At 33.3% G+C, this 18,134-nt stretch overlaps 1 long non-coding RNA gene across 1 annotated transcript; it reads right to left on the minus strand.

Annotated features, from left to right (window-relative positions):
* Positions 1-6,373: 6,373 nt before the first annotated feature.
* On the minus strand, positions 6,374-8,610 carry LOC148779662 (uncharacterized). Its single transcript, XR_016044399.1, has 2 exons — positions 8,228-8,610; positions 6,374-8,092 (listed from the first exon to the last, which is right to left on the minus strand). It is a non-coding gene; the product is annotated as an uncharacterized LOC148779662 (long non-coding RNA).
* Between the last annotated feature and the right edge of the window lie 9,524 nt (positions 8,611-18,134).

Consider the following 18,134-nt stretch of genomic DNA (forward strand, 5'->3'; position numbering starts at 1 on the left):
AGAGAGATAGAGTTTTAAAAGAGAGATAGAGTTTTGGTTTTAGAGAAAGACGATAATGTGCGAGGGATAGAGTTTTAAAGGGAGAGAGATAGTCATTTTATAAATTGATGAGGTCAATAATACATGGTCAAAAAAGTTTAAGAGGTTGGAAGATAGAAAAGAGGAAGTTTTTGTTTACCAGTTATATTTTTCATTATTGAGTCCAATGGTTTAAAAACCGGATCGGTGACCCTGATCGGGCTTTTCAAAAACCGATCCGGATCGGCGAATCGGCGATCCGGATCGGAATCGGGTGAATCGGTCAGAATAAGGCTTCAAAAAAATCCGAAAAAATTATTAAAATTCATTATAAATATTGTTTTTTAGGAATTCAATAAAAAATGAGGGTACTCCATTAAGAATTTTCATGTTTTTGAATGAATATGCGAATATTGATATGTTCTTTCCCTGCATGAACCGCCATTCAGCATTTAATTTACAGTATTTCGTGCTCATCCCTACACTGTTGCTGTTGGGACTCGATATGTGAATAATATGGTTGGGATAAGGTGGCTTCAGAATCATCATCTGTCTCGTTTTCTCTTTGAATAATATGGATTAAAAAAAAAAAAAAACAAATTTTCAAAAAAATCGATCATGGATTAAAAAAAAAATCACAAATTTTCAAAAAATTCTATCATGGATTACAAAAAAAAATTCGATCATGGATTAAACAAAAAAAATCACAAATTTTCAAAAAATTCAATCATGGATTACATAAAATTCGATCATGGATTACATAAAATTCGATCATGGATTACATAAAATTCGATCATGGATTACAAAAAAAAACAAACAAAAAAAACAAAAAATTCAATCGTGGATTACAAAAAAAGAAAAAAATAGTTCGATCATGGATTACAAAAAATTCAATCATGGATTACAAAAAACTCTATCATGGGTTACAAAAAAAGCAAAAAACAAAAAATTCAATCATGGATTAAAAAAAAACAAACAAACATTTCGATCATGGATTACAAAAAAAAAACAAACATTTCGATCATATATTACAAAACATTCGATCATGGATTACAAAAAATTCTATCATGGGTTACAAAAAAAAAAAAAAAAACAAAAAAATCGATCATGGATTACAAGAAAAGAAAACAAACATTTCGATCATGGATTACAAAAAATTCTATTATGGGTTACAAAAAACCAAAAAATTCGATCATGGATTACAAAAAAATCTATCATGGATTACAAAAAAATCTATCATGGATTACAAAAAAAAAAAAAAAAAATCCGTACGGAATTGGCGATTCACTGTTCGGACTCGCCGATTCCGTACAGTGAATCGGCGATTCACTGTACAGAATCGTCCGGTTCTCTCTAGAACCGTACGATTTCCGATTTTTGGGCGATCCGGTTCCTTTTTCACTATTTCCGAGTCGAACCGGACGAGTCCGGTTCGACTCGACGTTTTTTAAAACGCTGATTGAGTCTAATGAGATATGAAAATTCAAAAGATGAGATAATAAAATATTTTTCCTATTTTTTTTAGATTTTCGAGTGAGACCCGATGCATAGAAACTCGGGCTCACCAAGTACTCAGAACTCGGCCAAAGTACGCGAGCACTGCTTCCTACCGTCCAGAGATCTACTCCTACTTTTATCTCCTCTCTCTCTCTCTCTCTGCCCCCAACATTACTGAGCAGTATCTCTCTCTCTCTCTCTCTACGACACTAAGCATCAAGTTTCTCTCTCTACTGCAATAGTAACTTTTTCGCCCCTCTCGCTCTCCTCTTCCCAATCATCCAATGACCTAACCAAGCCCATCGAGTAATGTTCCTCATTTTCTTAGTAGCTCGAGAGCGACAGGCATGTGTTTTTTTTTTTTTTTTTTGGAGAGATGTATATGCTCCCGCTGGTGAACAACTTCAACAAATAGAGAAAAAAAAAAAAGGAGAAATATGAAGATGTACATATGAAAGCGCTTAGGAAAAACATCTCAATATCAAGATGATTAATTTGATGGTTTTCCAACATCGAAGTACCACCTTTTTCAATGGACTTTTTAGGTGCATCCTAATCATCACATCTTTAAGATAATATCAAAAAATGACATATCTTTTAATATAATGTCAAATCCATATCATCTAAATAAAATGAATTTCAGCTTTTAAAAATTGCCGTTGCAACCTGCATTCTCCTTCTTTAAATGAAAAATTGAGAACTTTAGATTATTTCATACCCAGTATTTTATTTTCCTTAAATAATAATAATAAAAACATATATAGATTTTGGGTACTTGAATACCTTGATTTGATTGTGACCATGAATGTTCACTCCTAAAGTGAGATTTTTCAACGATGATTCAAATTGCATTATAAATTTATTTATTTTTTATTTTTCCAAACTTCAAGGTTGGTCACTGGGTTGAGTAGGTCATGCACCCCAAAATCTTGTGGCTTGGGATACTCCTAGTCAAATCAAATATTATGGGCATTAGTAGTTACGGGGCAGATGCTTCAACATAATGTCCCACCTTTCATTCTAACTGTTAACTTATCTTAGACAAAAAAGCATTTAGAAGTTGAAAGCAGGATTTGAAAACTCGTCGAGTCGAGTCGGACACGTCCGGTTGGACACAATAATCGTCTGCTATCGAGCCGATTCCACGAAAAAATCAAGAATCGCCCGTGTCCAGAGAGAACAAGGCGATTCCCAATAGTGAAGCGAGTCTCACTGAAAAGAACTGGGCATTCTAGTAATTTTTGGGTTTACATGAGTCTTGCCGAAAAAACCTGAGCATTCTAGTAATTTTTGGGTTTACATGTGACCGCCTCACGGGAGTCTCACCAAAAAAACCTGGGCATTCTAGTAATTTTTGAGTTTATACGTGGCCGCCTCACGAGAGTCTCACCTAAAAAACCTGGGTATTCTAGTAATTTTTTGGTTTACACATGGCCGCCTCACGGGAGCGACACGTGGCACCTAAGAGTCTTACCAAAAAAACCTGGGCATTATAGTAATTTTTGGGTTTACACGTGGCCGCCTCACGGGAGCAACACGTGGTAACTCACCTCACATGTATGCGCCCTCGCTTTTCTACACGCGCAGTTGAATATCTATTACACAGGAATTTATAGCGAACAAAACGATACTCATCATTCGATGTGGGATAATTCCCACAAAAAATCATTAAAGCAAGACGATTGAATATATATTATTATAGAAACTAATAAAATCACAGTAGGTGACGTGGCGGTGTTGATTGACAACTCCGATTTTTTGGTGGACGTCTAGAGTTCGAACCTTAGCGCGCGTCCTTGTTTATTTTTGTTGTCAAAAAAATAAACAAAGGCAGAAAATACTAATGTAAAAAAATAAAAAAAATAAAAAATAAAAGGTTTTTCAAGATAAAGATAAAAAAGACAATACAACATTTTTTTATTTTTCTTGTAAAAAAAATACAAGGTAATATAACAAGTATTTCTTACAAAAAAAATAAAAAAAAAGGCATAAAAATATAAAATGTATTTTGACAGCATCATTTTTTTATTTTTCTTGTAAAAATAAAATAAAAAGTAATACAACAAGCAAAAAAAAATGTAGTACAACATCTTATTCTTTTGTCAAAAAAAAAAAAAAGATAATCAACAAGTATCATATTTTTCTTGTAAAAAAAATTAAAAAATAACACAATAAGTATTTCTTGTCAAAAAAATAAAGGTATTTCTTAATACAACATAGGAATAAATGGTCTAATTATATTTTTTATTTTTATAACATGATGGTCTTTAACATAAATTTAATAATATTAATTTAAAGATAGGATTCATACAATGAGGTCATTCGAAATCTCTCACTTTCTACTAACAATCTCTTCCACTAATTTATTATAGAAACCTATAAAATTAAAGAAAATTGATACGTATTCTAATAATTTATACATTGATAACCAAATCTTTTATTTATTTATTAATTTTTGTATTATAAATCATGTAGTGTATTATTTTTCTTACATTTGTCAATAATACATTTTAAATTAGATGATATTATAAAATATTTTGGATTTGTTATTATTTATATAATAAAATAATTATAAAATATTGTTGGTATATAATATCATAGTTAGTTAGGTTATAATAATTTGGGGGTTTTTTTAGCAAATTAGGGTTTTCCGCCAATTCGAGATTTTAGTGGCAAATTTTTTATCGATTTAGTCAAATCTTAATTGTAGTCCATATATGATTATATACTTAATCCATGATAATTCTATGAGTTCTTTTGTGTGATGTAAATTTAATGGTCAATATAAGTTCATACAGGGAAAGAACATCTCAATATTCATAAATTGATGAAAACAATGAAAGTTAATAATGTAGTACCCTCATTTCTTATTGGATTCCTAAAAAACAACATTTATAATGAATTTTAATAATTTTTTAGATTTTTTGAAGGCTTAATCCGAGCGATTCGGCCCCGATTCTCGATCCGGATCGCCAATTCACCAATTAGGATCAATTTTTGGGATGCCCGATCTGGGTCACCTATCCGTTTTTTAAACCACTAGTTGAAAGTATTTAGTTAATAACATATAAGGCTTAAATGAGCATTTGAATTTGGTGACATTGCAATTTATTTAAATTATTTTAATTATAGCCATTTTTGAAAAAATAACACACTAATCTTTAGGAATGGTACACTTGTGATGTTGGCTTTGATGAATAGTATAGTCATGTGAGAGCACATCATACACTAATTCTTTCAAGCAAAAGACTTTCTAGAGTATTTTTGTTCTTGACCTAATTTTTTGTAGAGTATTTTTTTTCTTGACCTAATTTTTCAAATCCTCTAAAAAATCACCAATTTTTTTTTAAAAAAAGAAATATTTTGAGTTTCTAAATACCCAATCATAAAAAGGTTTTGACAATAATGATGATGAAATACCTTACCATCCAAAAAGTAAGGGACAAGCTTTCTATTCTTTTCTTATAGCATAGAAGTTCTATCCTCCCCCTTATCCAACCGTCAATTCTGAATGGAGGGCTAAGATTGCCCCAATCATAGTGTCACGTCTCTACACTATTATATTTTTATTTTATTTTTCTATAAACTATTTTGACACCAAATTTTGAACGTCCATTCCTCTATTAAAGTCGCACTAGCAAAAAATATTTAAAAAAATTATTTTCAATAAAATAAAATGATCAAAATACCCTTGAAAAATTCAAGGGGTATTTTGATCATTATATTTTATCGAAATTTTATTTTTAATATTTTTTATAGGTGTGCCCCAATGAGAAGATGGCACGTACCAAATTTCATATTCATACAATTTATATATAAAAAACTAAAAATAAAATACTTTGAGATATTGGATTTAAGATCAAACGGTGAGTGGCTCTCTTGATCAAAATTAGACGACTAGATGGCAGGGGGAGGATAGAATTTCTATGCTGTAGGGGAAGCATAGAAACCTTAACCAAAAGTAGGCAGTCTCACTCAGGTGAGAAAGTTCCCAAAAAAAAAAGTTCCAAAAGTACCCGTGGGCATAGTTTTACACGAGGGAGTGAACATACAATAATATGTTCCATTAGGACCATAATAATTTGGCCTTATATAAACAATGTGAAACTGCATGTTGGACCATATTCACATAATCTCGAGAGTTTTTCGATGACATTGTACACTTTCTCGAGTAGTTTCTCTTCCTTTAACTAAAATTTCAAGATCTTCGATTAGAATCACCAAATGAAAGTATTTTTCATGAAGAGGAGTGAAAGCGAGAGATTTGGAGTATCTAAATACATTACTATAGGGCTGAGAACTCACTCGGTTTGAATCCCAAACCTGAATTTCAGATTTGGGTATAGATCCAAGATTTGGATCCAATAGTTCGGATATGGATCCAAATAGTAATTCATATTGGATCAAGATACCAATGGATCCGATTTACATCCGACCCAGTTATTAACATATTGTTTTATACATATACCTATATATTATACAACAATTTTTGTTATATATTACTTTATACTATTGTATAGATATAAAAATAAAATGATTTGTTGGATCTGATCAAATCCAAATCTGGATCCAGATCCCATGTATATTGTTCAGATCTATATTTGAATATTCTTGATCCGAACGGATCTAAATCTAAATCCAAATCCCGTATATGCTTTTCAAATCCGGATCTAAACCCGATCCGACCCACTCTCAACCTTATCTTACCATCCAAAACTAGAATGTCTTACTAGGGTGAGAAGGTTGGTTCCCAAAAAATTGAGGTCCCAAAAGTACATCTGGGCAGGGTTTTACGGGAGGGAGTGAACATACGACAATATGCTCCAGCTGGAGCATAATAATTTGGCTTATATAGAAAATGTGGAACTGCATGTTGCACTTTATTCACCATAGTACCAACAATTTTCCATTTTTGCAGCTTGGCCTAAATTTAGACGAAATACAGCTTAGGTCCAAGCCATAAAAAATACGATAGATCCGACCCCCTATAAAACTCTCTCTCTCTCTCTCTCTCTCTCTCTCTCTCTCTAAAAATGCAACATGCATGATGAATGGTTCATAGCATATCGAACACAAAACAATACAAGAGATAACAAGTTACTAGTTAATAATAGATAGAGAGAGGGAGAGAGAGATTACAAGCTGCTAATAAAAAATGAGCATGTATTCTATGCTCCGATGGGAGCATATTACTTCTATGGCTTCAGTCGGATGACCTATTTGGGAGGATTTATTCAACATGAAATTTTGGGAACCACCTAATAATTACTAGATGATTATTCTCAAAAGAAAAAAAAAAAAATGATATTTGAGTTTTCTAGCATTTAGATCTCGCCCTTTAAAAGTTAGGCGGTTTCTATTTAATTTTGAAACATTATTTTTTTCAAATGTTCAGAGGGTACAATTAGGATTCAAAATTCATTGAATTAAATATGTGTTAAAGAGGTTAAATCCCAAAATTTGGAGTCCTAAATGGACAATATACTTCTAAGGGAGTAGAATATCTATTGACATACAAAATAGAGGCAATAAAAAATAGAGAGAGAGAACAAGCTCCTAGAACAAAATGGGGCAATAATTAGAGAGAGAGAGAGGGAGTCGTTTTACTATTATCTGGTTTGAGAGGGAGAGATAAAGAGTCATTTTACTATTATTTGGTGAGAGAGAGAGTCATTTTACTATTATTTGGTTTGATGTGGTGCTTTGGTCTCATTTAATAAAGCCCATGCTTCAAGCAATTGTTTTATCTCCACTAAAATGGAGCCTTGGCAATGTTTTATAGAAACTAGATATTAAGTTTTCTATAGTTATAAAAACTAGAGTTTTTCATATGTATATTACAAAATATTAAGGACAAGTTTGGATGTCAAAGAAAAAAATATTCATAGCGAAAAAATGAAAGTTTTTTCCACTTCAATTGGGAAGCATTCTCGTTTTATTTTATTATATTTGTAAACTGTTTGGATTTATAATTTCATTGATTTGTCAAAAAAAACCAGTGAATTTCACTATGCTTACCCCCAGCACCTTTAGTCCCACCGCCTGTATTTCTAGAGAGAGAGAGGGAGGGGACGAAGAGCGAGAGACGTCATAAGACAAGGGCCATAGACCAGGGCCAAGCGAGAGAGATCATAGAGAGAAATCAATTGGGAGAGAGGGAACGTAGAGAGAGAGAAAGGGGGATATCTAGAAAGGGAAGAAATCTCAAGAGAAAAATGGCAGGCTTTGATGCATTCAGCACATATGGAGAGGATCCAAGAACCAACGCTTCTCGCCCTTTTGATGACGATGGCTAACTAGGCTATGATCCTTGCCTCCCTTCTCAGAGATTCGATTCGTTCTCAAATTTCATAGAGGATTTAAAGGACCTTCAAATCGAATATGAGGAGCCACGTCCGGTTCACTAGAGCTTCAACGAAGATGATTTCCCCTCACAAAATTTGCAGTCTCCTCCACTACCGATCTATGGTTTTCTTGGTCATCAACAACCTGAATTCCCTGATTTCTCGCCTGTATCTAATTCAAATGGCTATAGAAAAAAGCCCTAAAATCTGGATAAAGAGAGATTGAGACATACCTACGCCAAAAAATAAAGAAACAGAGAGAGATTGAGGAATACAGATTCCCTAAAGAAAAAGCTCTAAGCTTCCCTAGAGAGGAAGACATTGAGAAAACCAGAAAAAAGGTGTGCCCGTTTTTGCTCTACAACTACCTTTGATGCCTTACGAGCTTTAAGCGAGAGAGAGGGCTTGATCTTGGGAGAGAGAGGTATTCTTGACAGTAGCAGAGAGTTTCTTCGCAGCAAAGCTCTGGGTTTTGAAATGAGAGAATGCATAGAGTTTCTACGCATCAGAGCTCTGGGTTTTGAATGAGAGAGTGCATAGAGTTTCTACGCATCAGAGCTCTGGGTTTTGAACGAGAGAGAGAGAGCATAGCTCTGTGTTTGCAGAGCTTTTGAAAGAGAGAGAGAGTAGAGCTTTGAGTTTTCTTTCTCATGTATGAGAGAGAGAAGAAGGAGACGAGGGAAAGCAGGGAAGAGAGTGAAGAGCGTGAGGATTAGAGAGAGAGAGGCATCAGAAACACGACTCAAGTAAAAAAAAATCTAAGTAATTTTTGCCTTGTGATGGGATATTTTTTTCCTTTCAATGTAAAAGTACGACAAAAGCATACAGTTGTTTAAACGGTCAAAGTTAGTTTCACAATATTGTTGTAGTGGAATCCAAAAATATTTTAATTTTAAGTATAAGTTTTTTATATTGAATTTTTTATTTTATAGAATTACTATTGTAGTGAGATTTATTTTTTAAATAACAATAATTGTATCTCTATAAATATTTGGTAAATCAAAACCAAAGTATCCTTATAAATGAGATATTGGTTTATCTTCATTGGACGTAGGCACTATTGTCGAACTATGTATATCTTGTCGATTCTCTCTCTTTCTTTTTCGTTCTTATTTACTTTATTGCAAATTCTACATTATATCGGAACAACCAATTTATTGCAGGCGATTGATTGCTCCATAGCCGGTTTTTGTTCCTATCAAAACCTTGTCTATTTGCAACGATTTTATTGACTGTTATCCTTGTTGGTCCGTTGAGCACGCCCTAGAGAGAGAAGTCCAATACATCTTTTCTCCCTCGTCCGTGGTGCATCTCAACGCACACGATCTTTCGATGCAGCGTTTTCTTTTTTGCAAACAGGAGTATATTGCAAAGCTTTTGAGATGCATCTTCACCATATTCGTTTGCTATTGCAAAGCTTTTTGAAGATGTCATCTTTAACGCAATAGTTATGTTGCAAACTTGAGCACAAAGTTTTGACCACGTCGAATATTTATGTTACAAGTTGAGCTGAATTGTCGATTGAGGATGCTGCAAAAAAAAAAAATTCAATCCATGATTGCTAGCAAGGATTGGGTTCATCAGCACATAAGCAAATCTTAAGGAGTTCATCACGCGCCCTGTGATCCATCGCCATATCGATGCTAAGGGAACTTTTGTAGCCTTGATCGTGTTCGCATCCGTGACCATTGAAAATTTTCGGCTATAACTTCAACCATCATTGGGTCTTTGGCTGGTTTTGAATAAGGAATTTCCTATGTTTTGCTACTGATCGGGTCAACATTCTAATTCTTGTTATCTCTTGCAATGGCAGATTCAAAATCTAACTCTAGCATGAAGTTTAATATTGTTCTTTTGAATGAACTTAATTATCTGCTTGATCGTTCTCGTTATCTCTTTGGAAAATCTAAACTTTGTCACATAACTATGAAGAAAATCATGAATTTTGATTTCAAAACTTTTGAATAAAGTGTTGAAAAATCTTCCCTGATTGTTAATAGTGAAAAATACGAAACAAAAATGCCTCGAAATAATGGTGGAGGTAGGGCCCCTAACAATTATTGCAATGGTAGAAGGGGTCCATCCTAGATGTTACTGCTGCAACAATTTAGGACATGTGACGGATAAATGTTGGGTATTATACCCACACTTAAGGCCTAATAATAACAAGACAACTGACATATCTATTGTTCAGACTGCAACCACTCAAACATGTAACTATAATTGTGATCATTATCAATAACCAAGTAACAACACTGGTTTTTCGTCCCCACAAGATCATCCTTTTTCATTATCAGACATAGGTAACCCTTATACTTCTATGTCTTCTTCTGAGATTTTCCTTTGGATAATAGAATCAGAGGCCACATATCACATGACTAGTAATTTATAGTGCCTATCCAACCTCGAAAATAATGAAAATATGAACCTTGTGTATATTGTTAATAGTTCCTTGATTCCCGTCTGTGGTGTTGGTAATACCAAGTTATTATCTAAGTTGCATAACTCTGAAGTCCTGTTCATGCCATCACTTTCATCTAAGTTGATGTCTGTTAGTAAAATTACTCATAGCATGAATTGTAATATTATTTTTTCTCCAAACTCTATAACTTTCCAGGACAAGGCCATGGGGAGGAAGATTGGTGAAAGAAAATTGTCTCATGGGCTAAGTTTAATTGCCGGTCAAGGTAATCTTGATATTAATAAATTGTGGCATTGAAGATTTGGACACTCCTCAGATAAAGTTTTAAAATTTTTTATGTCCTCTCTATCTTTAAACTCTTATTCTTATGAAGTTTATAAATTCTCAAAACAGACAAGACTTTCATTTCAGTATTCTATGCATGTTTCAAAGGAATCATTTTATTTGATACATTCTGATGTATGGGGACCAATCCTAGTTGATTATTATGTTGGCTTTAAATATTTTATTACTTTTATTGATGATTGGTCTCGTGCTACTTGGGTATATTTATTGAAATAAAAAGCAGAAATTTTCCTTGTGTTCAAAGAATTTTCCAAACTGATTTTCACTCAATACAATGGCTATATTAGAATTTTGCGGACTGATAATGGCATAGAATATATGAATAAAGCTTGTTCTGAGCATTTATTAAATCTTGATATTATACACTGGACATCGTATGTTGAAATACTGCAGCAGAATGAAGTTGTTGAAAGGAAAAATAAATATCTTTTGGAAGCTACAAGGTTTTTTATGTTTCAGATACATGTTCGAAAAATTTATTGGTTTGAAGCTGTATCTGATTAAAAGACTTCCAAGTAAGATTCTTAAGGATAAATCTCCCCTTGAATTTTTGAAAAATATAAAAATTGATTTGTCTCATTTGCGAGTCTTTGGATGCGTGTCTTTTGTTCATGTGGCTGGGCACAACCGGGATAAATTTGATAAACGTTACAGTAGATGTATCATTCTTAGATGCTCCTCTACTAAAAATGATACAAATGTTATGATCTCACAATTATAAAATGTATATTTCTAAAGATGTTCAATTTGTTGAAACAGAGTCTTATTTCCATGACACATTTGAGAGTAGTTTGGAAAATAAGACTCAGGGAGAGTGTTTAAGATATCGTTTGCTCTTGTCTAATATTAGTACCAGTGATGTATCTAACACACCCGGAACAAGTCATGATGCTCAATCTAAAATTGAACATACCTCTGAAACTCACCAAACTAGTTTAGAAGAATAAGACTCTGTCGTGACTGTGGCCTCACCTGATCCCCCATTGCACAGGTCTTCTCGTATCTCTCAACCGTCCTCTAGACTTCAAGATTTGTATATTTACCATTGAGTTTCTTATCCTGTTCAAAATCATATTTCCTGTGAATATATCTCTCCTGACTATTTTTCTTTTATTAATTTTTATTTCTAATAATTATGAGCCTACTAATTTTCAAAATGTTATTTCTCAATCTATATGGAGGAAGGCCATGAAAGGTGAACTTCAAGCACTTGACAAGAACAATACTTTAGACATTGTCAAAGTACCTAAATGGAATAAAGCAGTTGGATATATATGGATTTATAAAATCAAATATAATAGTTATTAGTTTGTTGATAGACATAAGGCTAGGTTGGTGGCCAAATGATTTACCCAAACTTATGGAGTCAACTATAAAGAGACATTTGCACCAGTTATCAAGATGAATATTGTTCGTGTTTTTTTGTTTATCGCAATTAATTATGGGTGGTCTCTGTATCGGGTATATGCTAAAAATGCATTCTTACATGGTGACCTTGAAGAAGAAGTCTACATGATTCTTACTTCAGACCATTATAAAGAAAATGAAAAATATCTTGTATGCAAATTAAATAAGGCCTTGTATGGGCTTAAGCAATCACCTCGTACATGGTATGCCAAACTTAGCTCAACTTTAATGAGTGTCGGGGTTTCTTAGAAGTTCAGCTAATTATTAAATGTTTATAAAAACTAGGACTTCGGGTACAACAGTTGTACTAATTTATGTTGATGATATTATCTACAAGTGATGATAAATAAATAATCATGTAGCTTAAAAATTATCTTCACAATAAATTTTACATCAAGGACCTTAGTCAACTAAAGTATTTTCTCGATATTGAAGTAGCACATTAAAAAAATGGACTCTTCATTTCTCAAAAGAAATATGTATTAGATCTGTTAAAAGAAACTGAGAAACTGGGAGTCAAACCCAATGCCATTCCTGTTGATATTAATTGCAGACTTAATTCAACAAATGGAAAACATCTTGAAGATGTATGTCGTTTTTATATACTTGTATGCGTATTTATTTATTTGACTGTGGCATGACCAGATATAATATATGCAGTTAGTCTTGTGAGTCAATTTATACATGCTCTTAGATCATGTCATATAGAAGTTGTCAATAGGATTATCAGATATCTTAAGTCGTCGCCCGACATAGGTGTTTGGTTGAAATATAATGGTCACACTAGCATTATTGGTTATTCTGATGCTGACTGGGCGGGTAGTCTAATTGATAGGTGATCCACTACCGGCTATTGTACATTGGTCGAAAGAAACTTAGTTACTTGGAAAAGCAAGAAATAAAATGTAGTTGCTTGATCCAATTGAATATAGAGCTATAGCTTCAACTACAAGTGAATTGATGTGGCTAAAATACCTACTTCGAGATGTGGGGTTCCCAACAGTGAATCTAATGGAGATGTTCTATGATAACCAAACAGTTATGCATATAGCCTCAAATCCAATTTTTCATGAAATAACCAAGCACATAGAAGTTGATTGTCACTTTGTGAGATAAAAGGTCTAGTAAAAAATTATTAGTACTTTTATATTCGAAGTGAATACCAACTTGCACACATGTTTACCAAAGCTATTGTAAAGACAAAGTTCCATCAGATACTATCTAAGTTGGGCTCCATTGATATCTACATACCAACTTGAGGGGAAGTGTTGTCAGTTATAGAAACCAGATAGTGAGTTTTATATCTTGTATATTACAAGATATTAAAGTTTCCTACATTGAGTTTCTTATTTTGTGGGATTACTATTGTAGTGATATCTGTTTATTAAAAGACGAGAATTTTATCTTTATGAATCTCTAGTAAACCAGAATAATCCATATGAATGAGATACTGGTTTACTCTCTGTGAATATAGGCACCATTGTCAAATCACATATACGTCTTGTTGATTCTCTTTCTCTCTCTTTCGTCTCTATTTATTTTATTGCAAATTTTATAGTTTCACTTGGTAGTTACGTTAGAAGTTCCAGCTTGATTGGTTAGTGCTTGAAGATTTGCAATGCTATGTCCTAGGCTCAATTCCTACCAAAGGTAGGGGCCCTCTCTCCACTAATTCACCCCAGAAAAATTCCGACCAAAGGTAGGGGCTCTCTTCCCACTGTCTCACCCAAAATAAAAAAAATGGCTATTAGTGTACAGCTGCCGGGTTCACAATAATAAAGCAAAGCCGTATCTCCAACATGACATAAATGCAACTTAAGTAATTGAAACCCCACTGATGGCCTAAGAACCTAAGGGCATGTTTAGTCCGGGCAAAAATGTTTTTCCAAAAATATTTTCACGTGAAAAAATTTCTTCATGTGGTTAGGTGTTAAAATATTTTTACACCATATAGAACTGTATTGTCCCTTATCATGAATTTTGAAAGATATATACCAATACACTATAAAATAAATAGTCAAACTACTAAATTACAAAAATACAGTGTTTTTAATCCTCTCTTATAATCTATGAGTCTCTTAGGTTGATATATGATTAACTTAATGGTTTTTAAGAACATAATACCAAATTCACCTTAGTGCTTCATAGTTATTTTAAACCACGAGGGGTTGTCACACACTGTTGTAGGAGCACATTGTAAACTTTCTTCATGGGGTAAAATCGAAAATTTTGGGGTCCACTATAGACTTTAAAATTCAGTGTGTGTATTTTTTTTCTTATGAAATAAATTGGAATTCCTAAATACTTTTTTTCTGATGAACCAAATACCTAAACAAAATTTCCTTTTTTCTCAAGTATGTATATTGTGTGATTTATTTTATTTTATCTTTTCAGCTGGAGTCAAAGAGGGCACATCCCAAAATTCAGAGCTATAAAAATACTCATAGATAGGGTTTTCTCTTGGGGTGAATGTGCATCATGCACCCTGAACCATATTGTCTTTTTCTTCTATTATTATTCTGAAATAAGCTCTATCTAAGGGATTGTTTATTGCAATTTCATTTATATCTAACATACGAAAGTCAAAATTACCCTTAGTCCTAGCATTTAAAATCCGACAGCTTGGAGTGTGTCATATATTTCAATAACAATATACAACCCCACCAACAACTAGAGGTGACTATGACCTTTTCTTTTACCAAAAAATAAAGAGTTTCATTGTATCTTTTTTCCTTTGATCATGTTATCTTATTCCGAAAACGTTCAAGGCGTCTTTGGTTGGTGAAGGAGGCAGTAAGAAGTGTTACAATACTGGAAACTACGGCTTCCAATAACCAAACGCCCCCTAAATATACATATCTCCATCTCTATGGTAATGGGAGCTTATTAAATGTCCATATGTGTCTCCACAATTGCAATAAAGATATTGACATTAGATAAAGGGATTGTATACAATGAGACTATTTACTTTCTGTATAGGGAGGTCACAAATATTTATAACCATCCAACTTGAAATATGATAGCTTTGGTATGTCACAAAGTTCAAAAAAATTTATTTTGAACTTTGAGTTTGACCAACGAAATAAATGCAGCCACCCAATTTTATATATAATGGTCAAGATTAATTGTGACTACCTTATACAAAAGGTAATTGGTCTTATTATATACTTTCCCATAGATAAATGTCCCTAAAATGTTGAAGTTAAAGCTTTAAAAATCCATATTCCAGATTGGAACTGGCCGATTCAAATCGAAAGTCTATCAGGCCGATCCAGATCTTGCTAAACATCAAGAACTAACAAGTTCCCTCCACAAACAAACCGGTTCTATTATTTGATAGAACCAGCCGGTTCTGTAAGAGAACCAGCCGGCTCTGTACGAGAACCAACCCCATTTTATTTTATTTTTATATATTTTATATTTTTTTAAAAAAATATTCACCAATTCACTAGGCTAAATCATTGTTTCGGGCTGCCAGTCTGCTGATCCATACCGCTTTTCCTGATAGGCAATCCAAGTCACCAAACCGTGTTTTCAGCTTTGGTTAAAACATTACCCTAAGTAACCCAGCATCAAGGCATTTGAAAACTTTAGCTAGAACAAAAGTTTAATCAATTTGTAATAATTTACTCATATGAATAAGTAACATCTCTCTATATACACACAGATGGTTCTCTCTGTAACCATTATTGACAACATGGTTTTAGGCAATAAACAATAGAAGAGTAGGGGTGGCAACGGCTCCGGTCCAAGTTGGATTTGGCTGGACCCAAACCTGGACCCGAGACCAGGTCCTGGGTCTGCTCGGGTCCATTGCCACCCTATGTTAAGGGTCACCCATTTTAAACTACGGAAAAGTGGCCACACTAATGGCAAAGGTCGACCTTTAAGGGCTCGATATCTTTACAAAGGATGGTATCCAAATTACATTTTTCTTATTTTAGTGTCACTAACGTGTTAGGTTGCATAACCACGTATGTAAAAAGCTCAATTATGTTTAGCTTTTTCAGATGGCCTTCAAAAAAAGTGACCTATTAAATCAAATTGCTCATCAATCATTCTCTCTTGGCACGACTGATTACCTAATTAATAATTTTTAGGAGAATGATACGCCACCTAGAGGTTCATCTCTAATATTTATTTTTCTTTCTTTGTTTTTAAGATTGAACTTGGACCACTTATTTTTAAAAATTAATTGTTTTTAACAATTGCGACTGTCTACAAATAAACCATTTGTCTTTCATACATGGAGGTCACAATCATTATTATTGTCCCTTAAATTTCAAAATTGGTGGTTGTATGAGTGTCATTGAATAGACACAAGGTTGCAAAATAAGGAGTGGGAATAATTGTGACCTCCATGTATAAAAGATAAAAGATAAATGATTTCTTTATAGACAATTCTTTAACTAATTGAAATTGAATTTAAGTGTTTAGAACTTCAAAACCATTTTAAAAAAGAGTGAAAGGATTTGTTGCTTCGTGGGAGCATGGTGTGGGTTTATTCCATAGGGTAAAGCTCAATCTCGGGATATGTTCAATTACGGGGATATAACCTTTAGAACATAACAACCAACTTTATAAGAAGAAAAAAAAAAAAAATTACAAATAACCCTCAAGACTAGACTTTCTATGCAAGTTACCACAACCAAATGTTTTTTCTTTTATTTATTTTCCCAAAATATACTTTTCTAACAAATACCCCCAAGTCAAAACGTTTATTTTGTTTAGACAAAAATACCCTTCCTGTACACAATAAATTATTTTGGCCAGATTTGACATAGACTGTCAGACCCAAATAACAATTGCCTGACCCCAACATTTATGCCAGACAGAACTTTGAATTATCAAATCCCTTATTCCAAAAAAATCAGTGTCGAACCACACTTCTAAACCACTTGACCACTTGTTGCAAATGCCATGGCGCCTCTTTCTTTTTCCATTAACTTGTACTGTCGAACCACCACTGTTATTTACTGAATGGACATTGCACTACCAGAACGCCCTAAAAATACGCCGGACCGCCTTTGCATGGGAAAGAGGAGAGAGAGGTGTGGGTAAAAGTAAGAAAGGGTAGTCTAGGCTTTTTTTTCTGTTATCTTTTTTTTGGGTTGGAGGATATTTGTTAGAAAATTGTATTTTGGAGAAAAAATTTTGGTTGGGAGTAACTCGCATAGAAAATCTAGCCATGGAGGTTATTTGTAATTTTTCCCAATAAAAAAATACATCCTTTATATACTTCAAAAAAATAAAACACCATGATTGTGCATGAACTGTCCAATTTTGGAGGACAAGATCAAGGTGTTCAAGAATCAATATCTATTTTTCACTGAAAATAATCACTTGGTGATATTTGTATGGATCCCAAAATTTTGGAGGAAAAATATCCTCCCATGTAGCTCTTTTGGCCGAGGGATGTGTCATATAGAATGGTATATATAGGTATTTTCCATAAATTTTGTGTACAGTTTGCTCCCACATTAGTACACCCCACGTGCGAGTAAATAAATGGAAAAGTTCATGTAAGTTTGCAACCTTGCATCATCGAAGTAAGGCGCGCCTCCAATTAGAAAGCCCATTATGATAGAAACCCTCAAATCGCTCATCTTGATATTGAGATTAAAGATATTGACAAAAGAGGAATTTTAAAAAAAACGGTTCATTTTGTAACATATTATCTAGACCGTTAATTTTTAAAATTTTTAACTATTTGTAGATCTACTCAATCTGCGAAGTTTTTTTAGTTTAAAATTGTATAATTTGATATGAAATGGATTTTTAGATCATCATTGAAATTTCCCACATTAAAATTACATTTTCTGACAAGATATCGAGTTGCGCCTTACTTGGGTGGTTTAAGGTTGACACCTTATGCAAACCACATCCTAAATAAATAAGGAAAAAGTTTATATGAAGTTGCGACCTTATACTATAAAGGTAATGTATATATAAAAAATACATACAAAAAAGTGTTCCAAAGTAGGAAAACTTTCTAAATGCTCATCTTGACCTAAAAATGTATGGTACAAAGAAAACAAAAATAAATCAAGTTCTATAAATAGTTCATCTTGTAACAAATTATATTGACTCTCTATTTTCAA

Source organism: Amborella trichopoda, chromosome 11 (assembly GCF_054954075.1).
Source record: "Amborella trichopoda isolate Santa Cruz 75 chromosome 11, AtrichopodaSantaCruz75HAP2 v2.0, whole genome shotgun sequence".
In the NCBI taxonomy this organism is placed as follows: domain Eukaryota; kingdom Viridiplantae; phylum Streptophyta; class Magnoliopsida; order Amborellales; family Amborellaceae; genus Amborella; species Amborella trichopoda.